Source organism: Sturnira hondurensis, unplaced genomic scaffold (assembly GCF_014824575.4).
Source record: "Sturnira hondurensis isolate 20B ecotype Veracruz unplaced genomic scaffold, ASM1482457v3 Scaffold0010128, whole genome shotgun sequence".
Taxonomy (NCBI): Eukaryota; Metazoa; Chordata; class Mammalia; order Chiroptera; family Phyllostomidae; genus Sturnira; species Sturnira hondurensis.
This window is the reverse complement of record NW_028082759.1, coordinates 27454009-27477594: the sequence shown is the minus strand read 5'-3', so window position 1 is coordinate 27477594 and position 23586 is coordinate 27454009. Positions and strand designations below refer to the sequence as shown.

At 38.1% G+C, this 23586-nt stretch overlaps 1 protein-coding gene and 1 long non-coding RNA gene across 2 annotated transcripts in view; one reads left to right on the top strand and one right to left on the bottom strand.

The window, feature by feature from the left end:
* TOX (thymocyte selection associated high mobility group box) overlaps nucleotides 1-23586 on the top strand; it is a 310124-nt gene that overhangs the window by 69738 nt on the left and 216800 nt on the right. The window lies entirely within an intron of this gene.
* LOC118995494 (uncharacterized) lies at nucleotides 1740-14756 on the bottom strand. Its single transcript, XR_005068280.1, has 3 exons — nucleotides 14524-14756; nucleotides 5256-5402; nucleotides 1740-1980 (listed from the first exon to the last, which is right to left on the bottom strand). It is a non-coding gene; the product is annotated as an uncharacterized LOC118995494 (long non-coding RNA).

Here is a 23586-nt window from a genome sequence, read left to right as displayed (position 1 = left end):
TGGGTGATGAGCACACATACAGTATAGAGATACATATTATAGAACTGTTCACTTGAAACATATTTAATTAACCATCACCCCAATAAATTCAATAACAAAGAAAAAATAAATAAACACGCAGTTTCATCCAAAAGGTATTTTTAAACCATCTACTGGTGGCCCGGATTGTTTATAAAAGCTAAAAAAAATCAAAATAGATTTTCTTTATTTGTTTTTGAAGACTCGGGTCAAATAGAGACACTTACGAAAGACCAGGAAAGGTGGTACAATGTTTAACTAATATGCACACTGTGTTTGTTTTAAAGTTGCCTGTTATATTTGTGTCCTGAAGATACTGAAACCTCTATAGCTGTTTGAGATATCTGACATAACCCCAACGTTTTATGGGTTGTTTTGGAGTTACGCATTCATTGCCCTCAATGTTTCTTAAACTCCTGCTTCTTGTACGTCGAGTAAAGGAAGCTGCATTGTCTCAAAACAGTGGAGAATCTGTTCCTTTTCAGGAGGAAAGTCTTCCCCATTCTCTTCAGTGAAATGCCTTTCACCCGGAAACTGTACACATGGTTGTTTTGTAGATTACAAACACCTCTCTATGTTGATGTCAAATGTTAAGGATGTATCATCAACAACTCTTCTTCTTTTGGTCTTGAAGTGATCTAAAATCATCCTGAACCTACTGATAACTTTATACCAGAAACAAACAAGAGTATATATTTGTCCTAATCTTTGTATGGCCAATTTCTAGTATGGCACCTCTCATATAATAGACTTCCATAAATATTTGATGATGAATGATTGAACTTTCAAGCAAAAAATGATTTAGTGCCTTTATCAGAAATAATGTAAAGTGTCCGTATTGGTGAGATACTGCAGAATGCAACACACATAATGCAACGGAGCATTTTCAGTTTTCTTTTTGTAGCTATGTCATAGCAAACACAAAAACAATTGAAACTGTCAGTGTGAGGGTATAAAGGATAAAAGATACTTACCATGCAACGAATGTTAGGTGATGCACCTGGAAAATGCAGAAGGTCAACTTGAGCTTCTGGCGTGATACACAGAGGTTTTAGAATATAGTCAGTTTATTGAAATACATGTTAATACAAGGAATTAGGCTGGAATGAGAGCATAGGNAATCTTTGTATGGCCAGTTCCTAGTATGGCACCTCTCATATAATAGACTTCCATAAATATTTGATGATGAATGATTGAACTTTCAAGCAAAAAATGATTTAGTGCCTTTATCAGAAATAATGTAAAGTTTCCGTATTGGTGAGATACTGCAGAATGCAACACACATAATGCAACGGAGCATTTTCAGTTTTCTTTTTATAGCTATGTCATAGCGAACACAAAAACAATTGAAACTGTCAGTGTGAGGGTATAAAGGATAAAAAATACTTACCATGCAATGAATGTTAGGTGATGCACATGGAAAATGCAGAAGGTCAACTTGAGCTTCTGGCGTGATACACAGAGGTTTTAGAATATAGTTTATTGAAATACATGTTAATACAAGGAATTAGGCTGGAATGAGAGCATAGGCTTTTCCTCTTTACATTAATGCTTTACAATGTACAGTGAGGTTAAATTAAAGTAGTGTTAACATTATACGCAGGAGAGAATCTCAACTGAAGATGATATAATTCTGATTTTACTTAAGTCATGCGTCTGATGGCTCGTTAAGTACTGCATCAAGAAAACAAAGTGTTGAGTATTGAGAGGATGACATTTATAGGTAACTGTTTCACTTCTTGGTTTATGACTTTTGGTATTTGTATCGTTGTGTCATTCATGCGACACTTTTACAGTTAAACACTGTCTATGTTCATCCTAAAACCAGTCCTGGGAGGGAGACTAAAGGTTCTCCTGATATTCCAAGTCCAAGTCCAGTTCTCCCATCAACTCAGAGATGCTGCTTCATTGTGTCTGCTTCCCTCGTGCACTTGTATTAGTCCTGACTGTACATGAACTTTACTGCGGGACCTAAGTTATGATAAATTGTCATATTATTGCATAAGACGAACTTCTAAGCTGTTCCTGTATTTAGCAGGAGGCTTAGAAGAGGGCGTGGGTAGCAAATGCGCAAGGGAAGGGGTTACTGCAGAGCAGCCTCACTTGAAAAGAAGCTGGGGGTCGATACCAGGCTCATGAAATTGTTCGTGTCAAGCATCCTCTGGATGTGTTTTATTGCTTTTATTAGTGTGACTGTATAATATAAGAACATGCACTTCTTTCTTTTACTTTTCAGTGCCTGCCTCGTGTAGAAATCCCCGCCACTCCAGTTTGCTCTCTTCTATGACTACATTCCACGAGAGAGGCGAACTTTCTAAATACTCGTATTTCAAACAGATCCACTTTCTTTGGGGAAACTATAAAGCCTTCTGTGATCCACAGAAGTGGTTTAACTCAGGAGTTCCTGAAGCTATCAGTAGTCCGCAGAAATGTTCTTCTACCTGAGTGCTTGAAAACCATTGTTTGAAATCCCATTGAAATCTTTTTACAAAGGATTTTAAATAATTTGTAGATTAGAAAAACAGAGAGCTGGACAACTTCACTTCATTTCTGTTTTCAGTCAGCTGAGTAATTGCCTGACTATTGGTCCTCTTTAGTTATCTTATTCAGTGAAGTGATTTTTCTCCCCTAAATCTAGTTTCTAATACTTGATACTTTGTGACACTGTAGATATAAACATTAGCACACTGGATTTAATCTATATTAAAAAGTTGAAAATGATGTTGGAGTTTCAAGTCTTCTCAGCCTAATATGCTGATAAAAAGACGTATGTTTTCTCTGGTTTATTTAGAAGAACAAGAGATAAAACCTTGCAGTCTTTGTCATCTATTGACAAGGGGAGCTCATTGATTAGCTACTTAATTGCCTTTGATTCTCTGAGTGACCACATAATTGCCAAGTGAAGCCTGAGTAACATTTGTTAGCAGTTGAGTGATTAATTAACTGTTCTGTCTGTAAATTGAAAGAGCAAACTGACTTATATTATGGATTTAAATACAGTTGAGATGCATAAAGCCTGTCTGCTCTCTTCTATCACCAACTGTCTTTTTATTTTTATTTCCTGATCATGCAATAATTGACAGATCAGTTATTTTGCTTATAACATCATTGAAAATGAGTCAGTGGAATAGATTACAAATTAGCTAAAAAGAGTTTATAACTATTTTTGTTCAAGTCCTCAGATGAATTAACATATTTTGAAAACAGTTTTATTTCTTTGCAATTTCAATCTTCCATACATTAATGTCTATGTGGCATTAATACTTATATACTTATAAACATAAATAGCAGTATGTTACATGACATAAATACAAATTATTTTTAATAGAGGGTGTTACTTCAGTGTTTTAATGTCTCTGGGGGAGAGGCAGCAGTGGGTACCATTTTTTCTCCATTCATGAGAGTATAAAAAATGAGGATGCTTCTAAGAAAGCTCCTTTTTTTTACTTGCACTTTGCAAGAGGGCATACTAATTTGAAGTCAAAACACCAGTAATTTTGCTGTACTGTATATAAATTCTGAGTTTTGGGGCTGAGTTCCCTAACTTCCCAGTGTTTTAGCATTTTAATCAGTAGAATGAGAAAATATCTGCAGTGTTCATACAGGGGGAGCTTGCACGACACGGTCCGTGGGCTAAAGACTCGGGAGGGTCTATGAAGATCCAGACAAGGAGTGAGAGCTGGAGGCAGTTGAACAGGTGGGTTAGTTCAGCTGCTTCCTGGTTATTCCTACTGATAATGCAAAGAGTAGAATTTGCCTGTTACCATTAGAACTTTGAGCACCGCTATATAAAGATTCTTTCATTGGACTGAAAGAGAAGACTTGATAATTCAGGCTGACTTTGAAAATGCTTTCTAATTCTGAGGTATTGAGTCACTGTGACTGTAGCCTTTGAGACAATGTTCATTTGACCCTGTTGACAGGAGGAAAGAGAACTCACTTACTCTTAAGAAAATAGTGATTTTCTGTAAAAATTTACTTCAGATTTTATCCTGAAGTTGCATTAGTATTATAACAATGACTATTAACAATTATATACTATTGAATTCATTTGTAATCTGAGTATTAGTCCAAATTGTGGCTGTATTTTTAAAATCTATGTCTCACTGTATTACAAAAACTGTTACACATAGTCCGCTTTGTCCATAGTGCAAAGATGGAAATTCTGAACAAAGCCTTGTCATTAAATTATTATAATGACGTTTTTGAAAATTTAATTAATATTATTTCATTCTGCAATGTTTTGAAATTGGTTTGTATAGATGGTGGTTTTTCTCCCCCCCCCCTTTTTTTTTGTTTCTTCTTTTTAAAATTCTCTAAACTGTGTCTAGGGGCTTCATTTACAGCACAATTTTCAGTGTTATCCCAGAGAATTGTGGAATTATTCAAAATAAACTAACACATTCTTAAAAGGCTGCATTTAATTAATTTGCCCAGTGAGCATAGGAATGTACTGTTGCCAGCAGTGAGGAAAAATACGTGAAAGCTGGAACCTCTTTTCTTCTGTCTCTTTCTCTGTGGACACATGTCTCCTCTATAACCTAGCCTTTCCCAAGGGGTATGGGATTGTTACCAGTGAGTAGCCATGAAATATGGACTGTGCTACTTGCAATTTAAAAGACGTGGTACTGAGAGGTCTGGGTGATGAGCCAGTGACTTCAGCTCACACTCAGAGTGGTACTTTCCAACAGGAAGATGGCGTTTGATCCTTCAGTCTCTCCATTGCCCCCTGTTTGTAAAGTGTGGAACCTTTGGCAATCCTGAGTTTCGTTAACACCTAGTTATTTATTTAGTTCTCTGAAATCGCAGCTCGCCCGAAAGTGCTGATGCAGCTTGAGCACAGGGAGAATTTGGCTGGTTCAAAACAAATAGTGAATAGCAGGTTTTTAAAAAAATCCCCATTCAATATTTTATTTATAGAAGCTTCTACAATGCCATTATTAATCACATCGTATATCTCTTGAATGTAAAATAGCCTGGCACATGGTAGCCTCTCTACAAACATAGGATTTATGTTATTATAATTGGTGCTGTTGGCAAATGAATACCTGAATGAAGCCATGCAACGTGAAGGGTAAAAATCATCACATAGCAACATATTTCTGTAACTGATAGTTTCTTGGAAGTCAGTACATGCAGGCTTCCTACAGAGGCCCTAAGCCTAGGTGAAGGAAATCGCCATTGGGTGCAAATGTAGGCCTGAGTCACGGTCGCCAAGGACAGGCAAAATGTATCACCTTAACCCAGGGTACCCTGAGTGACTTTGTGGGTAATACAGCTGAGTTCTGGGTTACTTCTAACTTTCTGGTGCAATCTGTCTGAAACCCAGGACAAAAGAAGCTCTTCAAATATTTTGGCCTCATTCCATCACAGCCACAGGTACTCTGCCAAGAAACTTTTTTTAGTTCTATAAAAGTCACCTTCTACTAAATGATGATTTAATTTTTTTCCTAAGTCAGATGAGACTAGTAGTGTTTCCCAGGCAAAACAGGGGTGGACTGGACCACAAGACCCCAGCATTTTACTTACCTGATTTGGATGTTTTTGAGTAATCATGGTGTCTTACCTCCTCAAATGGGACCACTCCCTGGGACTGTTTTAACCTGAGTGACTGTGGAGAGACCTGAGGCTCTGTGGAATTCATAGCGACCTTGCTGTGTTCTACAGACTTAACTACTATATATCTAGACTGTGACATTATTCAGACAGCAATCATGAGCAGGAAATGGAATCCTTGCTCTTAAACTTCAAAAATGATTTCTTTGCATCTGAGTAGCAGAATTATTTTTGCGCCAGTTATAAGCCTTGTCTATGACTTACTTTAAAAATAAATTCTTGTGTTCTGAGATATTTTTGAAAAATCATTAGTTACCACCATCACATAAATATAGAAAAGAACAGACATGTGCTATCAAAGGTGAAACTTTCATATTTTAAAAAAGAGTGCATTTGTTTCCAAATATAGATCGATTAAGCAGTAACTAAGAAAAAACTATGCCTGCATGTAATTAAAGAAGTAAAAATTTAAAAAGGAATCATATGAAAGTAGCAAAGAAAATTTAAGTAGTTGGAAAAGAAATGTGGGAAATGTGTGGGAAAGAAATGAGTGCACAAAAAAGGCTGGGAAATAATTTGAAAAGCCCTATCATTCTAGTACTTTAGGATCATTCCATACAAAACTGTGTGTGCCATTTTTACTTAGAAGAATAATATGGATAGGGTTAACTGGACTGATGACCTAAGTTTTCTAGGCAACTAATAATTTAAAAGAATTTTGGAAAGCAGCAAAATATAGTTAACCAATTACTCATACATACCATTAATCTGTTAGTTTTTCATTTTATGCTTTCTTGTGTTTAATTAGGAGTCAGTGTATAATACTTTTTCTTTAAAGAGGACATTTAAGTGAGGGACAGCACTCATTTCTGAAGTACACACTCCAACTTCTGTGGAGTCCTTATGCACGTACGCAGAAGAAATGCATCACGGTTTGAAAGAGTTCCCATGTAGACTTGAAAACACTATCATAATTCAATAACAAGTGAACTTTAGATACTTTTAGTGATTTATTCTAAGTGAAAAAAGAATATATACCTGGAAAAATAAATGAATTTATTTTAAATCATAAAAAACTATTTTTCAGAAAACAGTCTGAAATATTCTGGGTGTGCAGTGTTATAAGTATCCTGGTGTCTTCACGGGGTTTCGGAGGCATCCCTGTGGCCTGTGGGAGCAGGGACTGGGAACTGACTGCAGTCAGTGAGGGACAGCTGGGGAATCATGTTTTTGAAGGAGAGCGCGCGTGTAATCGTACGTTGCCACAGTCAACTTTCACCTCTGCCAAATGTGTGATTGGCTTAAGCTACTTATATTTTCAAATCTGCTAATTATTCACAGTTTTGGCAGAACTGTTGCTTCACACAGAGTTGGTGGCTGTCGTCCACCTTTTTTTTTTTTTTCTTCGTGAGTTCCATGAAAGGGAAATTGGAATTATTTTTTTCCTTCTGAAGCTTTGGATGATAGATACCACCACCGTTTTTCTGAATTTGAAACAGTTTCACAGTTTTATCATGGAATGGGTGCTAACTTCCCAGCATAATTCTGTGGTTTTTTAGAAAAATGTTACACCAAAACTGGCTCAGGAGGAGTAGCTCTGTGAGGAGGATTTCATGGGTTCCAAAAGAGAAACGGGAACAGAAAAAAGGAAGAGTAGATTCTGTGGTTGCATGACTTATGCTTTATGTACCCTTGGGATGGAGGGCCGCTCAGAGACAGGAAGTATCCATTCATAACTCTTGGGCCCTTTCTACTGTATTTGGTATCATAATTTAAATGAATTCAGGGCTGAATGCCAGCATCAATCAGTTCCACATGTTTGATCAAATCTCCATTCTTGCCTGCATAGTCCTTTCAAAAAAGGAGCATACTTTAGTAGAAGATGACAGAACTACTTCAGGATACACCTCCATCCGGCATTCCTGGCTAGTGGAGAGAAGTCATAAAATTGATTCCTGTGCTCTAGAATAAATACATTTGCAGAAATTTATGGACCCAAATAAGGTATATCTCCTTTAAGACTACACAGTTAATCCAAAAGTGCTGCCATTGTTTGAAGCAAGTAGGGAAACCTCTTATAAAATTTCTGTAGAAAAAGATGATCAGCTATGGGTATATATATAGCTTATTTATTTAGTTTTCATTATTTTATAGTGTCAGTCTGTTACCCAACAGATTATTTATTTTATTCATTAAGTTTAAGTCTGATTTTTTTCTGTGGTTCACTATGAAAATATTCAAATGTAGCAAAGTTAAAAGATTTTAAAACAAAGCTAGATTCCACCAAAACATTTTACTACAGTTGTTCTAATACATAGCTGATTGACTCTTTGGTCATTTCTCCAAATTTAATTCACCCTAAAAATTAAATGTTCTCACCAACACACACACACACACACACACACACACACACACCATGTAAGGACATAAGGTAACATAGGTAATTCCAAAATGTGAGTCTGAGATAAAGATAGACTCATGAGGATATTAAATTACTTCAGTCTTTTTAAAAAGACTAGCTAATATCTACGGTTCATTCCTGGTCTATTTGCTTAAAAATTGTTCAGTATGTTAAGAGTCACAGCTCATTTATGCCTTCAGTAGTGTGACAGTTTTTTAAGTTTAGACCTCGGCTAGATCCAGACCTCTACAAGCGCATGAAAGTAAACTTAAAGCTATGTAGTAAAAACTATGCATATATGCACTGTTGACAATCAATAAAGATAAATTTATTCATTCCTATTAGGTGAGAATTTTGATTCCCTATTTTTTCAATAATAATAAAAATGAAACTAGTTCTTAGTTTCACAGCTAAGTTGTTCTTAGTTGTTCTTCCTTCCTTAACATTATGGATTAATATATAAAGGAGATAACTGACATCAACAGAGAATATTTGTCTTGAAAATGCTCAAGTTTCCTCTGGCTTTAAAATTCTTTGATTCCATAAGCTGTGAAATGTCTTTATGATTTTAGTATCAAATATTCATATTTGAAAGATAATGTAGATATGAGTGACAGAAAATGATGTGTGTGTGACCAACTTCTTATCCTTGACAGGAAGTACTTTGGGCTCCTTGACATGTGATATGAGCACCTATAAATATCAAATCCCTGTAATCTTGGATTGGTTGAGCTCCTAACCCTGTACTATTAGTGAATCCTTTAATACTGCACAGTATTTGGACTTTATTGGCCACCCCTTTGGGTGTAATACAAGCGTTCCTGTCTGAAGGAAACCCGTAGAAATGAAAACCGGAAAGAATTTTCCTACAGTGGCATTGGATCTGGCCATGTGTTAAGGAATTCTGCAGCCACATTAATGCAAGAGAAACTTTCAGAAAGAGCTCTGAAGGATTATAAACAAACCGATTAAGAGAAAATTTTAGAATTGTAAACACAAACAAGACCTCAACGAGACTGCTGAGTTCAGCCCCTCATTTTACATATAAGGTGATGGCGGATCACTCAGTAAGGTTGATTCCATCAACTTGCCAAATTCACTCGTGTAATAATGAGCAGAACCCAGAGAAGAACCTAAGAGTCTGGTTGTCTTCCACACTTGTTGTTTTTACAATATATCAAACTTTCCTGAGATAGGGATTTTAACTTATTTGCATAAAGCTGAAGATACTGGGCCATGGAGATGAAGTAACTTGCTCCTGTTTAGACAGTAAGAGAGTGGCTGAGCTGGGATTCGACTCAGGCTGGCTAGTTCTGGAGTCCACATTCCTAATCACAGACCCAGATGGCTCTGGATGAGTGGGAGAGTGAAAGAATCNAATATATCAAACTTTCCTGAGATAGGGATTTTAACGTATTTGCATAAAGCTGAAGACACTGGGCCATGGAGATGAAGTAACTTGCTCCTGTTTAGACAGTAAGAGAGTGGCTGAGCTGGGATTCGACTCAGGCTGGCTAGTTCTGGAGTCCACATTCCTAATCACAGACCCAGATGGCTCTGGATGAGTGGGAGAGTGAGTGAAAGAATCTGCTTAGATGCAGAAAGGAGCTGGGACTCACTGTCTAGGGAAAGGCATAAGAAGTTGGTGTTAAATTATTAGAACACGTTTCCAAGGGAAGAAAGAGTAAAGGGCAACCTAGGGAAGACACACAGACGCCAGGGGAAGTGCCCGATGAGTCTGGGAGCACTAATGTCTCTAACGCAGGGCTGGGGGGTGAGAGAAGGTACTGAAACAGCACAGTTTGCTTCAGGTAGGGAGGGCTGACTGCGTCATATAATAAGCCTGGAAATCAATCCAGCAATTAAGAAGAAAGTGAGGAATGTAATATACACTTAATACTTAGTAAATGCAAGGTGCTGTATGCTTAACACATGCACATGTATATGCTGTCCCCCTCTCTCTCTTTCTGTCTCTCACTCACTCACTTTGTCCTTCTTATGAGACACTTCCCACCTTTCTGCCCATGGCCGAAGGTCTCACTGGCAGCAAGTGACTGAAGCACAGCCTTGTGACAAGTTTCATCTGATGCTAAAGCTTGTTTTTGACTTTACCTGGTTGCAAAGGGCCAGTGTTAGTTTTGAAGTGAGGGTGTGGCCCGATCACATTTGTTTGCTTTTCCGCAGTCAATAGAAGAGTCAGGACAATACAAGAACCAGTGAGGGGAGAGGAAAGGGTGAGTGAGACCAGCCCAGGCTGTCGCAGACCAGAGGAGGCAAAAGCATTTCCTGAGACAGTGGCAGTGAAGCTCCAAAGGCACTTCCGATTTGAGATTTTTTCCGAACTACCTTTAGACTTGACAGGCAAAGAATGCTCTGTGTGTGCTGAGCTAACGTGGCCCTTGTGATTTAACAGCAGCGTGGATAATTAGGTCTAGAGACCTTCCATGGCTGTCCAGGGTATGAGCTTGGTCCCTAGGTGAGCAGATTTTTGTCATGTTGACAGTTGGACACTCAAATGGTTTGTTTGTTTAACTAATGATTAGTGCCTTTTACACAGAGTATGAGCACTCAAATTAGTGTTCGTTGAGCTTGACAAAATGCCTATCACTGCTGGGTGGGCGATTACCACTGCACCCAATGTGAGAGGCCTCACACTTCATTTGCTGCTGATGGTCGAAGAAAGCAGGGGATCTCCAAATTCTCTGAGATAGAAGGAAACGGATGTTTCTCAGAGTCCAGTCGTGACAAAATTATGTTTTATGTGTGAATTTCTTTTACGTTAAGGAACATTAGAATTAGTATAATTTTATGAGGCTTTTTCATTTTCCCTTTTAGTAGATGTAAAAGTGGGTGAGTAAAAAAATAAAGTATTAGTATAAAGTGTTAGTATAAAGTGTTAATTAAATAAGTAATGTATTATTTCTTTTTTGAAAATATAATTTTTTAATGTATTTTAATAAACTTCTCTGTCCAAAACCACAAGGAAATGCATAAAGGCTTTGTAAATTACTACTAATTTTTTTTCTGAAGGCAGAAAAACATCTTTTCCAACAATTTACAGAAATGTTTTACATTCTTTAATATTTAGCCTAAAGGGAAAATTAGTGGGATGCAAGAATGGGGTAGTTAGGGTAATGATAAGAGACAAATGAGAAAAAATGGACAATAGAAGGACATTATCCTATTAGAAGGATAATGAGAGGGAACAAGGAATAAAGAAAGGAGGGGAACATTAATGAAAATGACCAGAGAAATGAATTGTGTGTAGGGAAATAATGAGGATATAAACAAAAATCCTAACATTCTTTTGCTTACAGCTGTACATTTACTCTTCACCATATGAGACGTACAGAACACTGTTGAACAGTAAACAACCCAAAGCAATTGTAAATATAAAGGCAAAGAAAAGAAAGTATAACAATAGCTCTTTCAACTATATAAACAATCTTTTTGATTCATTAGCAGATAATTTGGAAAATATTTGACAAAGTTTTTGCATTCAGTCATAGTATGTATGTGAACAATACATTTTTCATTCATATCAAATCTGTTTGATTAAGGTTGGTTGAGTTTGACATTCTTTGCTTAGTCAAGCTTGCTCAGGCTTTTTTAGATATGTCCCGCTAATGAATGATGTGAATTGACAAGATGTCGGATTACCATAGTGCAGTTCTTAAGAGACACCAGTGTATTTTGGGAATATTGTTTCAATTCAAAAGTAGGAAAGGGAGGTCAGAGGTCAGTTAGCCAGACTGTCATTTCAGAGATGAAGGAAATAAAATCCTGGGGAAGCTAAGTGCCTTTGCCTAAAGCCCAAAGCTGGTTAAGATCAGCCTAGGAATTACTCACATTCCCCCAGTCCATGAGATTTCATCACTCTGCCCTGCTCCAGGATCTCAGAGCAATAGTGAAGAAACACATGAAGACTCAGGAAAGACTCCTGCCCTTTGGCTACCATTTTGCCAGTCAACTTGTTACTGGCTTTAAGAATATAATTTTTAAATGTATTTGAATCAGCTCTCCTCTATCTAAAATTAGAAGGTGTATACACACACATAACTATTATAAGTTATTGCTAAATATTTTTTCTGAAGGAAAAAAAATTAAGCAACAACAAAAAAACAAACCCTTTTCATCAATGCACAGAAATGTTTTCGATTCTTTAATTTGTAGCCTAAAGGGAAAATTAGTGGGATGCCAGCAAACCCAAGAGAAAATAAGTAAAAAATTTTTAAAGAACAAATCAAGCCCTGGCTGGTGTAGCTCAGTGGATTGAGCACAGGCCTGCGAGCCAGAGGATTGCGGTTCAATTCCCAGTCAGGGCACATGCCTGGGTTGCAAGCCAGTTCCCTGCAAGGCCAACTCCCAGCAGGGGACGCACAAAAGGCAACCATACATTGCTGTTTCGCTCTGTCTCTCCTTCCCCTCCAAAGATAAATAAGCAAATAAAATCTTAAAAAGAAAAAAAAGAACAAATCAAGACTGCCTGTGAGGGTAGATGCACATGATGTGGGAGAATCAGCAGCAACCTGGGGTCAGGAGCTTTTTCTCAGGGTTCCCTGCTATTTGTGAGCTTGGGAAGATGGCCAACAGCCTCATTCTGCAGGTCATAAGAAAGGGAGAGGCTGAATCCAATGAAATCCAAAGTTTCTTTCAGCTTTAAAATTTTAATGTAATGTTATGGGTACCAATGATAATTTTAACTTTTAAGGACACTCGTGGTTTACAACCTATCATAATGAGGAAAAATAATAGTGTAATCTCTCTGAAACCGCTACTGTTGTTAAAAATAATTCTATGAGCTGAAAATCTCTGATGAAATGTGAGGAAAATGTTGATAAGTCAGCCCTTTAAAGGGGAGGACATAGCACAAGCAAAGTAGAAATTTTTATAAAGATTAATTGTCAAAAAACTAATCTTGTTATTGCTATTTATAACCCACCTTCTCGGTATTACATAGACATGTTTCTGACTGACAGGAAGTTTAAAATCCCCATCTCAACTTGGTGTTCAGACGGCCTCTCATTGTGAAAAACTTAAATAGTTCTTTCTTCAGAGTAAAATATGTTAACCATCATGCCAGAATGAAATTTAATATTTTGAAGTCTTTTGTTAGAATAAATTGCCTGAGTTTACCATTATAACTATAGTATATACTCCAAGCAGATACACATGCAAGTAGCAGGCAATTGCTATTGGATACCCAATTTGGGATTTAATTGGTATCACCATAAGGGAATTCTCCCAAAGCAGAGTCTTCCATCTCAAGGGCTGTACACCAGGAGGCTCTCCCTAAAACTGTCCTGGAGCCCCCATATTTTGTGTGTCCTATATAATGTCACTACATTATGATACTTTTCCAACTTTAAGACAGTATAGACGAACACACAAATTTGATGTGTCTTCAGAATCTTAAGAAAGTAAAAGTGGCCTGTGAAGATATTGCTTGAAGAAAAATAATTAACAGGAATTTTTTTAAGCACATAGAAATTTTTAGAGCCAAAGAAGGATAAAGACAACTTTTTTTTATGTTTACTCTTTTAAACACTTAATCTCACTTTAATAATTCATAGGAAGGAGGTGAGAGTAGACAGATTGACAATCTCAGTCTGCATTGAACTTGAACAGACCTCCAAAGGAGTAAAAACTAGAAAGAGAAAGTTTTTGGAAACAAAATTATAATTAGACAAAGAAAGAAATACTATACATTCACGAAAAGTGGTTAAAAGGAATCCGTAAACATTCACTAGTGTGCCAAAAAGCATCTACTTATGCCATCAAACAGCGAGGGCCAAAGTACAGGAGGAAAAGTAGATGAGTGTGAAAATGTCACAACTCCGGGTAGTAGTGTCTTCACTACTCCATACCGAGGTCAGCTGTGATCACAAAACCACACCGTGCGGTAGCAGCAGGTGGGAAAAGACTACATGAGAACTGCTCAGCCGACCTACGGGCATAAATCATGCATCTTGCCATGAATCATAGGTTACATAGGGATTGCCAGATATTATTCTAGAAGGATTATTGTCTGCGAGTCCTTGTCTTTGAGAAACACATGAAGTCTCAGAAATGACACACAAAGGGCCTCTGTTTTGAAAGGATAGAAAGATGACCCAGGCAAGAATAAAGCAATGGATTTACCTTGGGCTTTATGAGGACAAATAACATTAAACATCTTTGTACACACACACCCCAGATTTATGAAGAATAAATTATACTGATTTTAATACCAGTAATGAATAAAGCAAATTAACAATTTGATCTTATAAGTACTCACAGCGGGTGTAGAAAAAGGGTAAATTATCTAATACATCTGAATGTAACTTAGTTTTATTCGTAGATTAATAATATTTTCATTAATAATTTAGGAAATGACCTCACTACGACACAGAGATGGGTTTTTAGGTAGATAGTTTAGACATAGGTGTTTTTAAGATTTCCAAAAGTTGTACTTTCCAGCAAGACCACCAGGTCTCTGAAATTATTAAAAATTCAAATGACGATTTTCCCTAAGGTACAGGACGAGGTACAATGGAGGTAAATGTTACCGTCCTAAGCAGGGTGATGTCCTGTGTCCTGGAAGGGCCCTCACTTTCCAGATTGCTCGCTGCTCCTTGCAATGCAGCCTCAGTCCACCTCGGGCAAATGATGTGATTTCCAAAAGGAATTGGCTGTTTCTGTTCTCTTTCTCACACCACATCCCTTTAACTGATTGTCTTATTCATACTTGAAACTTCAATGCAAGCAGTACTTCTCCCTGGAAGCCTTCCTAATTCCCCTTTCCTACCACCTAACGTGGTATTTCTTCTATGTATTACTTTTATGAGTCTCTGGAACAGCGTGAACGGGACTGCTGTGGCACAATGCCAGGTGACAGGTAGGCGCAAAGACAGAGCTAGAGCCCGAGGGCCAGTTGGACCTTCGGCTAGCCGTGTGACCAAGGGGAGTTGTATGATGGAGTTTCTACCTCTTTGGGCCATTTCTTCTTCAGTAAACAAGGATAATAGTAATGGCCTCCTGAGGTGGTATTAGTGCTGAAGTGAGTTCACATACAGGATTGGACAAATGTTTATGGTTGTAATACAAAAAAAGAAAACAATAATTAATAAGTAATAATACAAGAATCAACTGTGTTTGGCCAAGACTGTAAACTGAACCTTGCCCAGCCCTTTCTGCAAAGTGGTTTGCTTAGGCTGCTGGCTGGCACCTGGTGAACCCTGTGAGCGTGAGCTCTCATCCACATCCCAATTTGCACCATCACCTTTCGTGACCATTGTGGCTATGGTCACACAGTGCGATGTTGCTGGTCTCAGCAAAGACATCGTCTGTCCTGCCATGTTAGCTTTGTATCCTCAGGGTTGAGCATCCTTGGCACGTAATATTTTCCATCACATGTATTGCCAAGTAAGTGAATAAATGCTAGAAAAGAGATGGGCTATTTATCAGCTCTTGGAGATTATATGTCAGCAGTGGAATGTATGGCTTTTGTTTGTTGCTTACCAAAATAAAAAATAGGAATGCAAATTAGGTATAATCTGGTAATAACTACTTTCCTATAGTCACCATTACTGTTATTAAGGTATTGGTTCTAATGTTCAACTATGCAATCACTTATATTGCTTATCAGTGGAAAACTAATTTTTATTAAATTAAATGTATGGGCTCATATATTTATGGACAGGACTAACTTGTTAGTTTCCGTGAGGGGCAGAACAAGAAAAAATGGGCTTGGAGAGAATAGTTAACGTGAGGTGAGAATGGTGTGCCAGAGGATACACACAGAAATGTCCGCAGTGGCCACTGCGGGAGGTCCGGGGTAGGCGGAATGTGTTTTTTACTGTGTATGTTTCAGTACTATTGGGCAGGTTTGCCATATTCGTCTATTTCTTTTTCCATTAAAATCTAGTTAGACAAATATTCAATTATTCAGTATGAGAGTGGGCTAATAAAGAATACCGCAGCCTTCTACGGAAATAGTTGTGACGAGCTGGGTGTATGGTGGGTACATTTGGTTGTGAGGGCCAGTGCGGTTTTCCTTCTGTCTGCATTTTTCTGCCCTGTTGGATCTTCCCTGCGTCCCAGCTCACATTCCTCTCTTCCCTTCCACTTAGTAACTGAGAGACTTTGAGCTGGTTCTAACTTCTCTGTGTCTGAAGTTGCTCGTCTATAAATTGTTCCTGCATTGCAATGTTGTGAAGATAAAATGAATTCATGTTTGGAAGCCTTTGGAACAATGTTCAGCAGAAGCCAAGTGCTATATATGGACTTATTGTTATAACTACTATCACCCTTTCTTCCCCTAATTTGTGGTTTCCTTCTCTTGCTCAAAAAATCCCATTGCAAAATGGGATGATGGTGAACTGGGGGAGTGGAGGTGGGATACTGATTAGAAGTTCCTCTTTGGATTTGCTCAGGTGGAGGGTGCAGGGGACTACCGTTGGCCCTTGCCCCCTGCTACACTCAACAACAGGCCTATCCTCTGTTAACTGACAGACAGAACCACGCCATTCTGTTTTAGAGGATTATTAATTTTATTAAATTTATTGGGGTGACATTGGTTAATAAAAGTATGTAGATGTTAGGTCTTTAGAGAATGGAAGGGGGATGCAAAGCACCTATTGCATAGTTCATGTATCTCATACATTTTAAGCATTATATGCTACTTGTGGGGGTTGGGAGGAAGGGGCTGGGGCAGGGCACATACTTAAAGGTACGTGCACCTGTTGAACTGTGACTGGACACAGAACCTCATTGCCATGCTCCCACGTCAGAGCTGGTGCCTTGGCAGCAGTTTGTGAAGTAATTATAGTAGAGATTACTTTAAAATAGGACTGGCATAGATTTCCATCTTATCTGGTAACAGTTAACTTATTAATGATCGTTTTGGCCTGTTGGCAGCCGTTCTGTCTTTAAACTGTGAGACCGATACAATCTCAAGCTGCGATGGGTAAGTAATTGGATGGGAGACCATGGAGAACTCCTAGACGTTATGGAAAGTGTTTTTAAGAATTTGGCCTCTGTCGGTCAGGAATTGAGGTTCTGTCAGATGGCTGGAAGGTCCCTTTGTAGATGGTAGACATGCAAGTCAAAATCTTGGCTACCTGGAGCTTTTTATTTGGATACATCTTCTTTCATGGTGCTTCCCCAAGGATTCCAAGGACTTTTGGTCGGAAAGGGATAGATGTTTCAAGAGGCTAGCCAGTCTGTTTTGAACACAATCTTTACATGCGCCCCAGTGCTGGCTATGCTTTTAGCAATTTTCTTCCACTGATGTGGTGAAGAAATTAAACATACAGTTATGACTTGCCCCAATTCTGCAATACCATTTTTCTCTGTAGTAGACTCTCCTTCTACTCAGCTCAGCAGATTTTTACATTCATGTTCGGGATGAATTACAGTCAATACCTCCTTTCCTGCAATAGTGATTTCTGGGCATAGATAGTTCATATTGTTTTTTTAAACATTGTATGCATTTATTTTTAGACAGAGGGGGAGGGAGGGGAAAAGAGAGAGAAACGTCAATGTGTGGTTGCCTCTCGCATGTCCCCTACTGGGGACCTGGCCCACAACACTGGCATGTTCCATTACTGGGAATTGAACCAGTGACCCTTTGGTTCACAGGCTGGCGCTCAGTCCACTGAGCCACACCAGCCAGGGCAGTTCAAGTTTTTAATTGTGGTAAAATACACACAACATACAATTTGCCATTTCAACCGTTGTTAAGTGTACAATTTAGTGGCATTAAGTACATTCATTTTATTGTGCAGCCATCACCACCATCCATCTCCAGAACATTTTCATCTTCCCAGCTTGAAACTCTGTGCCCATTACATAACTCCCCATTCTCCTCTCCACCAGGCCCTTGTAACCATCATGAGTAGTTCATTTTTACACCTTTTTTTTTTACTGAGTGCTTACTATGTGCTGATAACAGAAAGATGAGTCAGATGTGTTCTCTGTGTGCAAGGTTCTCAAAGGAGGAGAGTCCAGCAAGTTGGGAATCATGTTTCAGTCCTGTCTAGACTCACAGTAGGACATGCCCAGAAAACTTAGAGCACAAGAGCCTCGCCAAAAGTGACATGAGGCCATCGAAGCACTAGCACAGAGCCTGGCACTTGCTAAGCAATTTTAGGTAATGGCCATCATTGTTATTAGAGAAAGTATAGATCGTTCACTGGAGGGATAGACACAGGAAGAGCGATGTGATCAGAGGTGATGGCATAAGCAAGGTTCAGACTGCACGTTCTGCTAAGGAAAGCAAAAGGAAATAACTGCTGCAAAAGCCAAAAGGAATATTCATGGAGTCACTAATGATGGTAAATTATTTAAATATTATTTCAGTGAGTTGATTTTACTGTGTCATCTCTCAACTTATAAACTTCAAATGGCCATAAGAGAATTCTAGGTTTTTCCTTTATCTGTTCTTTCCCTAATGTTTCCGTCTGAGAGGTACCCGATTATGTAAAGCAACATCCTTCGAGTCATCTTTGGTCGCACACTTTCTTTTGCTCCCGTATTTGCATCTATTTTCCTCCATTGCTGATATTCCCACTCTAACCAAAGCGTGGGTATAGTTTGCCTCAATTGCTCTAAGAGCTTGCTAACTGGTCTCCTTGATTTTCTGATCTCTCGTCTCTCATTTCTTTTCTACATAGAGGCTACGAGAGGAAACACAAATCATATTGTGTCGTGTTTTCATGCAACCCTTCAGCCTCTCCCCACTACACTTAGGGGAGAAATTCTAGTTTCTTTTCGTGAGCTCAAGGCCATGCATTTTCCAGCTCTTATCTATCTCTCCAACCTCATTTTGGATTTTTCTCTAATTTCTTTATTTATTTGTCATGTTTCTCACACCAGCCAAGCTTATTCCTGACCCGTGGTGGCAACTGACCTGCACTCTCAGGCTGGCACTAACCACCTGGAAGTTAGCTTGTTGTCATTAAATTCTTAGCCTAAATGTCACCTCCTCAGAGAGGCCTTCCTTGACCACTCAGTCCAAAATGTCCTGCCCTTCAACTTCTGTCCTTAGCACATAACTTTTCATTTCTCATAGATTTATATGACTGGACATTATCCCATTTGTATGTTTACCTCTTGAATTGTCTTTCCCTCCTCTCTAGAACTTAAACTCGAGAGTAGGGACATATATCATCTTTTTTTTCCCCAACAGTTTATACACTGTTATTATACCAGTGCCTGGAACATGGTGTTGCTCAGTAGGTATTTGCCAAATGAGCACACAAGTGTGTTAGATTCAAGCATTGACTTGGGCCCAGTCTGTAGAACACAGCACCACAGTGGGCATTGCAATGAGAAATGTGCAGGTCTCATCCCAGAAGTTTTCAACCCCACAGAGTCACAGGCACAGAAACATTTTCAGTGTGCTCTTAGTGTAGATTAATGAGATATCAGAACTTTAACTATGTTTTTTTAATTTTCTATAATGCTTCAATCTAATTGCCTTTTTCCAACCTAGTTAATCTCCTTGTGCTTTTCCCCCACTGAGGCCCTCTCCCTCTTTCTATCTGGCTGAACTGGAATGTGTTTACATCCTGGGGGGGCCCATAAGTGGAAGATTGCCTGTTCTTCTTTGTACCCCCAATAATTCATTTTTTGCATATAGTAAACACATTGTATGCACTCCACTGATATTCAAATTAATGGACTGGTAATTAATATGAATGTGATATTTTACATCAAATATTTGGTTCTGTCTCTACAATGAAACTCTGGCCTCCGTTGCTTCTGACATAATGATCCAGCATATGGACTTGCTTTATAAAGAAAATGAGGGGGGATTCTGATTCTTATTTAAAACACACATCGATAATGCCTACTTTTCCCAAAGTTAACAGAGGAAATCCTTGTGGCTATAGTGTAAACATTGTAAATAAGCAATCTGTTATCAGTCATGTTTTATTACCATTGGAACATGTTGAGTGCTTTGATAATGACCTTGAGAGCCAATAGCCTCTGTAACCTAGATGTAACCAAGGAACTCTAGAACAGCTCAAAGCCTAAAACATTGACCTTCAACCTGCCTGGGAGCAGATGGAACACTGCGCACACCTGGCCATGTGTAAATGTTAGCCTGTTTACTCTGTGACGCCAGCAGCAGCGAGCCAACAGCGGATGCTTATGTTTTTCCATTTCATAGAGCTTCGGTAGCTTTTGTTAAGAAAAGTTCTTCAAATATTAAACAAAAGGCTGTGAAATATTGGATTCATTAGAAATGTAAAACTTACTACCGTTGCTCTAGCGGCAACTGCTCGGCGTGCTTAAAAAAAGTAACATTGACAAACATTACTTATTTCTGTGGTTGTCAACATTTAATTAAACAGGGCCCCTACATCTTAAGATGTCACTGTTTTGTACATGTGCGATAAAAGGTTCAAATTAAAATACTGTACAATTAGTTTGCATGGAAAAATGACTTTTGCAGACCTCTACAATAGACAGTTTAGAGAAATAAGCATTTTGTGTTTAAATTGTGCTCCTTAGTATTTTAAACAGATGGCAATGGCTTTCGTCTTGATTATAACTTTGAGGCAGGCTTTACTAAATGGAATCAGCGGGGTTCATTAAGGTCCCATTTGATGTATCAGTATTATAAAAATACCATGTTAATTATCCTCAAACGTTGCAAGTTACCTCCATTTTTCTGCAATCAGAAGATGAGAGAAACCCTGTGAAGCAAATTAGTCCTAATTGAAAGAGGACTGATTAATATTTAAATAAGGCATTGTGTGAGGGATTCTGCCATGAGAAAAATAGGCTGAACATCTGAATTAATTGCATAGCAGGTTAAATTAAATTTCATATAATGGGTTGGAAGATGAGTTGGCACAGTGCTTTAGCAGAGAGCACAATGGCTGAAATACCAGTCTTTTCTTTCACTCTTGGCTGAATTCCATCGAGGTCCTTGTAGCCATTACCTCTTTGTTGTCTCTCTTTCAATGCAAACAAAGGTACTAACAGAAAATTGCTACCACATTTTTAAAAATGTTAATCCTTTTTGGGAGACAGCACCTGTCTACATTTTCTCCATTTCTCTTCCACCTTGGCTGTAAAATTGGGAAACATTAGTATCTTTTGCCTTGCCAGGTTTAATGAGGATTGATGTCATAAAATGCTAATGGCTGGAATATAGTTAGAATTGTGCTATTAGTGGGTTATCACTGTCTGACATTTTCACTGCACTGGAGCATGCATGGGGAGCCTGTTTAAAGTGATTGGGTTACTTAAGGGTCCCTGTTAGGGATATTTAATCCAACATAAATTACTTATGCACTTTGTTAGTGTTCAAAGGAAGAGTGTCACGTTGTACATGCTGGCAGTTTTCCAGTCAAGAGCTGTTAATTACTGTACAGCGAGTGAATACATTCTGCAGCAATGGAAGTTATGGGGGCGGGGGGGCTATATCTATATTCCATCTACCTAAAAATGAATAGATGAGACTGTATAGGAAAAGAAATAGACGAAGTCACTTCTGCCCTTAGGAATTATAGTGCCATTTGTTTTCATTTTCAAAATGAAAACAAATGACAGCATGATTCCCTGGGGGGAAAGTACTTTAGCTATAAAGCATTCCTGCCCCAAACGAGCAGCTATCTATCAGTATGCTGTTAACAACCAAGGAAATTTTCCAAATCCTTAGTTCAAAATTTTACAACTTGGTGAACCTCAAGGTTTGCAGAGATAATTATTTCCTAATCAAGCAAAACACTACAGCAATGATAGCCACAGTTTTTAAAAAATTTTGGTTAATGTAATGTTTCTAAAGTTACCTTGTAACAAGCTTCGATCAATCAGATATTAACTTTTTAGTGTAACTTTGAAGGATCAAGCCTGTGTTTATATTATTAGCAGTTATGATATCTGCTATTGTTTGAAAACCTAAGTGTGAAAAGGAAAAGCTCTCTTTTCCCTTCCCTGCCATTGGAGCTAAATAAAGGAGACCTCTGGTGTCATTTAGAAAAGTGTTCATAGGTAATGTATATATTAGATGTCCCTGATACTATTCATTTGCTGAAATAGCCAGGAGCATATATCATGAATTTTTTGCAAACAATCCATTTTCTGTGTCTAAGAAGATACAAAAATATATACTTTGTGAGCCTTTGTAAAATAACCCTTCTTTCTGAATTATGGCTGTGAGTGCAAAGAACGTTTCATTTTCGTAGTCCTTATTATAGCCATCGGTTTCAAATTAAGAGTTAGAAGTATGTGCCTAGCATATTTATAAACTTCCTTTTAATAAGAAAAAATTCATTTTCTTACTGAGAAACGATAAGTTAGGCATGGCTGGGTCACACATGTGCTGTTGTGTTAATAACAAATAAAAAATATTTTGATTAGCAATATTAAAGGGATTTGCTATTCATCCAAATATATGGTAACAGATACAAATCCATACAGTTAATTTTAATGCTTAGTATATCATCTGTTAATGAAGTCATGCTTTGAAAGATTTCAAAGATGTTTCTGCTTTGAACAAAGTTGTAAGACTTGACATTGGGGACTTGATGCCTAATAATTCATGTGGGACAGCAGTGAAATATGAAGCCCTCCTAAATTTAACTGGCTAACAAGCATGTGAACAAAGAGCAGTAAGTCATAGTTACGCAAGAAGGGATCTATTACCAAGTTCAAATGTATAGAAGTCTCTATCCATCTCTTGATGAGGATCATATGTATATGGGTAACTCCTCATAAGGCTAAGGGGAGTTCACCAGAAACGTCCTTTGTGTACTTCTGGGCAGTGGACCAATCTCCTGAGTGTATTGTGAGTGATGAGACATTTCAATGAAGTCCATAAAAAATCAGATTGAGCAAAGGTAATAATTCCTTCATAATTGGCTTAATGATGAGAGGGAACATGAAAAGATATAAATCTGTGCAACAAATCAAGAATGTTTTAGAAAGATTCTCAGACTCGGGCCAGTTGCTGCTGTCAAACAAAAAGGCGATTTGGAAAAGAAACCCTTTCTATACTTTGCATCATCTTTAAGTGGCTAAAATTAAAACAAACTTGTTCATGTTACAAAAAGACACATTGCATGTGACTAACAGAAACAAAGACAATAAGCTGCAAAAATGTCTGCAAATTTTAAAGTCCCATTTTTTTCTGAAGTGCAGTTAAAGGATGATTCTGTGGTCGGTAATTCTTACACCTCTTAAATACATAGATGCATCTGAATAAAGAGGTTATGTTTATATATGTGTGTATGTATATATATATATAATTTTATATATTATATATTGTATGTATATGCATATATAAATGTGTACATATATGTATGTATAATATATTAAAAGCCTGGAGCCTTCTTAGTTACCCAGTATTTACTAACCAGTTATGTTACACATCCTAGGACTAAACAATCTGGACAAAGCTTTAACATTGAACCCAGATCAGAAGCACTTCCTCTGTAAGCTGCCCCTGGTCTGTTTCTCTAACAGGTAGAGCTTTCGCTGTGAGACCACAAATCCAGAGGGGAGAGGGGCAAAGCGGGAACTAGCCATGGCGTTGGGGCAATCATGGGGCCTTCAGTGGTTATCATCCCCACCTCCCAACCCTCTTCTCATGCCTTCTGGCCTAATCACAGGGA